This window comes from Furipterus horrens, unplaced genomic scaffold, assembly GCF_987537825.1.
Source record: "Furipterus horrens unplaced genomic scaffold, mFurHor1.1.pri manual_scaffold_13, whole genome shotgun sequence".
Classification (NCBI taxonomy): Eukaryota; Metazoa; Chordata; class Mammalia; order Chiroptera; family Furipteridae; genus Furipterus; species Furipterus horrens.
The window spans coordinates 10872084-10877891 of record NW_028327183.1 but is presented as its reverse complement, the minus strand read 5'-3'; the positions used below and the strand labels follow the sequence as shown (position 1 = coordinate 10877891).

The window sequence follows — 5808 nt, the reverse complement described above, 5'->3', positions numbered from 1 at the left end:
GGAGTAGCAGAAAAGTGGTTTGAAACAGGCATCAGAGAGCCGGGTCTCTTTAGATCTCAGCTCTGCCTTGAAATTCCCCATGCATAATCCATTTTTTCTCCCAAACATCTTATAGCTCATGGAGAAGTCATTATTTTGTTTTCACTTGCCTTATTGTGTTGAATAGTATATATGTACATATATATATATATAGTCACCAATTTAACTGTACAATTGGATGAGTTTTTTTTTTTTTTTTTTTTTTTTTTTTCTCTGTGTGGGATGGTTGATCTTGAGCCTGCAGGGAGCAAGCTGGCCCCAGACTTCTCCAAGTCCACATTTCTTTGCCTCCAATTCTTACGTGTCCAAAGATAGGGAACCATAGACACGCCTTCGTAGGAGGATCAATTGGATGAGTTTTGACAAGAGTAAAGAGCAATGTAACCGGTACCACAACTATGACGTGGAGACCATTTTCATGACCCCATAATGTCTGATCCCGCCTCTTTTGCAAAATGTCTCATCCTTCCCACCATCCTCTGGGTGCTGAAATGTACTGATCTTCATTATATTGCTACAGTTTTACCCTCTTTAGAATTTCATATACATGGAATGATGCCGTATGTAGTATTTATGTCTGGCTTTGTCCACTTAGTATCATACCTTTGAGATGCACCCATGCAGTTATACATCTCAGTAGTTCCTTCAAATGTATGGCTGCACAGAATTCTTTTGCATGGATATACCACATATGTGTATCCATTTACCAGGTGATGAAAATTTGGGTTGTATCAATGTTTTAGCTCTATAAAGAAAGTTGCTATAAATATATAAATACTAGTCTTCATTGGTTTTTCCATCTCTTGGGTAACTACCTAGGTGTGAAATTACTGGGTCATGTAAATAAGCAAAATCTTAATAGTAAACAGGCAAATCAAATTCCTATGTTGGTGCACTGTTTATTGTTTATTGTTTTTTTTTTTTTCCCACTGCCTATATATGCGAGGCCCAATTTCTCTGAAGTCTGGCCAGAACTTGACATTTTAAGTCTTCAGTTTTAGAGCTTCTAATGGGTATATATTACTATCTCATTGTCTTCATTATTTGCATTTGAAAATGACTCACGATATTTTTTCTTTTTTAATAGTTTTTTTCACCCTTTGATATAATCTGATAAAATGCCTCTTCAAATCTTTGACACCCCCTCTTCTTTTTTTTTACAAAAGTAGGTGTTATGTCATTACCAACTTATAAGTGCTCTTAAAATTTCTGCATACAAGTTCTTTATCTGATATATGTTCTGTTCTTATTTCCTTTGTTTGTGGTTTGCATTTTTATTTTCCAAATGGTGTCTTTTGAAGAACAAAATGTTTTAATCTTGTTCAATTTAATATATCGCTTTTTATACTTCATGCTTTATTTCCTTATTTTAAAATGTTTTCCCTAACTTAAGATCATTTAAGTTTTCTCTTTTGTTTTCTTTTTGAAGTCCTATAGTTTTCACAGTAACAATTAGATTTAAGATTCACTTTGAGATCATTTTACAGAGGAGGGAAGGGTTGAGGTTTTCTTTTTTGTATATTGATAGTTCAATGTTAACAGCACCATTGTTGAAATGATTATTACTCTTTCCCATTGAATTGTCTTTGCACCTTTGTGGAAAATTAATTGACTATAAATGTGAGTCTATTTTTTAGCTCTATTCTGTTATTATCCATGTGTCTATCTTTTTGCTAATAGCTTGCTACCTACAGTGCTTTAACTTTATATGTTGTGAAATCAGATAGTGAAAGTCTTGAAATATTAGAATCAGCCTGTTAATTTTGACATAAAACCATTTGCTGAAGATAATGACTGTGATTCAGTTCAATCTTTAGCTAAATTTGGGGAAAATGGACATATTAAAATATTAAAGCCTCTTATCATTAATTTTCTGAATTCTTTAGGTCTACTTCAATATTGCTCAGGATTGTTTTGTAATTTTCAATGCATAATTCTTATTTTAAGCCATTCTAAATAGTATTATTTTAATTTTAATTTGTTTTCTGGTAGTATAATAGAATGGAATTGACTTTTGTCATTTTAAAAATATTCATGAAGTCTTACTAAAAGGTAACAGATTACAATCAAGTGAATATTCATCAATTTGTCCTTCCTACGATAAAAATCATGATTCACTTATTTATAATTTATGTTTTTTTGTATATTGCTGGATTTAGTCTTCTTATATTTTGTTAAGGTTTTGATTTTTTTGTGTGTGTTCACAAGGTATGTTTGTTCAAAGTTTCCTTGAAATTACTTTGCCTAATCTTGGCTTCAGAGTGATGTTGGTATTGTAAAAATAGTTGAGAAATGTGTCTTTTTCTATATTCTGGAAGAGTTATTTTAGAATAGATACTAATATTTTTTATATATGTAGTAGAATTTGCTAATGAAGCCTTCTGGGAGACATTTTATTTGTGAGAAGTTGTGAGTAGGGATTTAATTCTTTCAACAGATGCAGGGTTATTCAGATTATTTCTTCTTGGGTGAGGTTTTGTAGTTTGTGTCTTTGAAGAAATTTTCCATTTCATCTAAAGTGTTGAATTTGTCAGCATGCGTTTATTCATAAAATTCTCTTGTTATCCTTTAATATCTGTGGGATCTGTAGTCATGTTTTCACCTTTGGTCTTGATACTGGTAATTTGTGGCTTTCCCCTTAAATTGATTTCTGGTATGGTTCAAAATGTGGTTTAGCTTGATGAATTGTTCTGTATACAATTGGAATGAATGTGGGGTGTTTTTTTGTTTTGTTTTGTTTTGTTTTGTTTGTGATGCCAGGCTTTTTAATGTCAGTTAAGTCAACTGGATAGAGTTCATCAAGTCTTTGAGATCCTTAGTGATGTTATATTTATTTCTTTTACCAATTGTTGAGAGAGGAGTTTGAAATCACCACTTAAAATTGTGCATTTGTCTCTTTTTCCAGTTCTGTTATATTTTGAAGCTCTGTTATCATATGCACGCCAATTTAGGCTTGTCTTGTTCTCTTAATGAATAAAGTTTTTTCTTTTATTATGAAACAACACTTTATTCCTGGTAATATTTCTTGTTCTGAAACCTACTTGGTCTGTTATTGATATAGATCGTCCAACTTTTTCTCCTGTTCATATTTGCATGTTAATGCATTTTCATCCTTTTACTTCAACACATTTGTGTTTAAATTGGTTTGAAGTGGGTGTTTTTAGATATATGGCTTGGTCTTAGTTTTTTAAATCAAATCTGATCATCTCTGCCTTTTAATTTGACCATTTGTATTTACTGTTTTTTACAGTTGACTTTAAATTTATTACCTTGCTACATTTTTTTTCTCCTTGTTTCCTCTCTGTTTCCAAAAGAAGAGAGGGAAGTAGGAAACTATTTTCCTTCTTTCTTGAGAATTGTTTTATATATATATATATATATATATATATATATATAATTTTTTTTGTTTTCTTACTTTTTGAATAAAACTATTTTTGTTTTATTTTATATTTAATGGTTTCTCTAGAATTCACAATAACATATTAACTTATTACAATTTCCCTCCAGGTAATATTGCATCACTGGTACATAGAGTAAAAATCCAAGAGAGTATATGCTCCAGTGTTTACTCACAAGCTCTCACGAACTCTCATTCTGGGCGATACTCTCCTGTTCCAGGATTTGCCTTCCCACAGCACTCATCTCTGCCTACTGAGCTCAATGAAACCTCTGGACCTTGTATAGGTTCTCCTTCCAGTGCTTTGTCCTGTAAATTCTCTCCTGACATTAGCTGGGGCAATGGTAGGACTTTCCTCTTTGTTTTCCATTCCCAAGTGGCCATTGTCTTATGCTGTCTGTTATGCAATGTTTAAAAAAATCCTTTGTTTCATATATTTTACTAACCATATTTATAGCTTTTGTAAATTTGATATTCTGACATCTGTCCTTCATACATATATTGGATATGCCTTGCTATAGACAACCCGATAACATACCATATTTTTTCACACTGTAAGATGCACCTGACCGTAAGACACACCCAGGTTTAGAGGAGGAAAGCAAGAAAAAATATATTCTGAACCAAATGGTGTACTAAAATATTTAATAAAATATAACAGAATAATATTTCAACCATGAAAAGTGAACAGCAATCAACAGCAGTATTAAGAACCATCATCACTGTCATTTACAAATGAGGAGAGACTTTAAGGTTCAAGTTCTCTTCTAGTTTTCTGAGAACCCCCGGTCAGGTAATACACATCACAGTCTGTGATGCAATATTCGCTCCATAAGATGCACAGACATCACCCCCCACTTTCTTGGTGAAAAAAAGTGCATCTTATGGAGTGAAAAACGTGGTATCTGGGTCACCTTGACTTGGTCTCAGCCTTCCTTGTCACCTGCTTCCCCTCTTGAGAGATCTCTTTCTAGGGGTGCACTTTTTAAATAGAAACCAAACAGCAGAGGTCATACTCCAACCACCTTTTGTGTTGGGCTCCTGCTCTCACAGCCATTATCTGCCTGCCCTAATCACCCAGGGTTCTAAACCAAACAATCAGGAACAGCCCTTATGGCCCAGAGTCCACTGAAGTTATTCAAATGAGCCAATTCTAAGCATACTTATACCATGGCACCTGTTCCTTCCTGCAGAAGTCACAGTAAAGGCCTGTGCCCACTTCCTCCTGTCTTCTGGCTGTGAACACTCCTTGGCTTGTGGTTGCATCCCCCAGCCTGGAGGCTAGCATTTTCAATTTTCTCTCTGCTCTGTCTTCACTTAGACTTCTCCTCTGCACACACATCAAAATTCCCTCTGCCTCTTTCTTGTAAGAACACTTATGACTGCAGTTGTGGCTCACCCTAATAATCAAGGGTGTTCTCCCCTTCCCAGGTTCCTTAACTTAATTACATTTAAAAGACCCTATTATTGTCATATATGGTAAGATTCACAGGTTTGAGGGATTGGAACATGGATATCTTTGGAACCATTCATTTTTCAGCCCAGCATAATTAATTGTCTTGTTTTTACATTTGGTTTTGTTTTGGCCGACATTTCATCTTGCCCACCCTGACAATTAACTGTAAATTAAAACTTCTTGTCTCTCTGAACAGGAATAATGCTAAGTAGGTACGTCTCTGGGGATTTGAGAACAAGATAGCAGCTGAAAATATTAATAGACTAGATTAAAACAAAATTTAATTCTTTTTAGTATTAATTTCCCAGTTTTCCATGTTTCAAATTTGCTGCTCCCTGATTTTGGCCCTTCATATTGTGTGGAGAGGAGCCACATTGCTTAATAACAATAACCATAACAAAACATAGTTTTGAGTAACAAAACTATATGCAAAAATCTATGCTGACTTCATAATTTTTCAATAAATGAGAGACTAGTACAACGTAAGCACCTAATAAACATATGCTGAAGGAAAAAAAGGAATGCATCAATGAATGAATGAACAACCACAGTGACATATTGTTCTCCATAAAGTAAGAATATCACCTGTCATTCACAGGCATATATCAGCAATGACAATACAAATACTTCCCTAAAGCCATGATTCTAGAATGTGATTATAAAATTTGCATGGTAAACCCATAATTTACTCCCAAAATTTTCCAGGTATCTATATATCAATGTGATTTACTTTAAAAAGTGAGCATACTTGAAAAGAATGGAATTGCTATCCAAATAACATTTGGTTTTCTTTCAATAACATTATAGACATAGGCAAAATTATACAGCATTCTGAATAAATTTAATCATCCTCACTAAATTTCTAACATAGTCATATACCTTTTGGACATGTGAACATCCATAGGTTCTAGGAACC

The 5808-nt window shown here is 33.7% G+C and overlaps 1 non-coding gene across 1 annotated transcript; it reads right to left on the bottom strand.

Annotated features, from left to right (window-relative positions):
* Positions 1 to 252: 252 nt before the first annotated feature.
* LOC149994031 (small nucleolar RNA SNORA38) lies at positions 253 to 383 on the bottom strand. The gene has a single exon (XR_016507938.1). It is a non-coding gene; the product is annotated as a small nucleolar RNA SNORA38 (small nucleolar RNA).
* Positions 384 to 5808: the final 5425 nt, after the last annotated feature.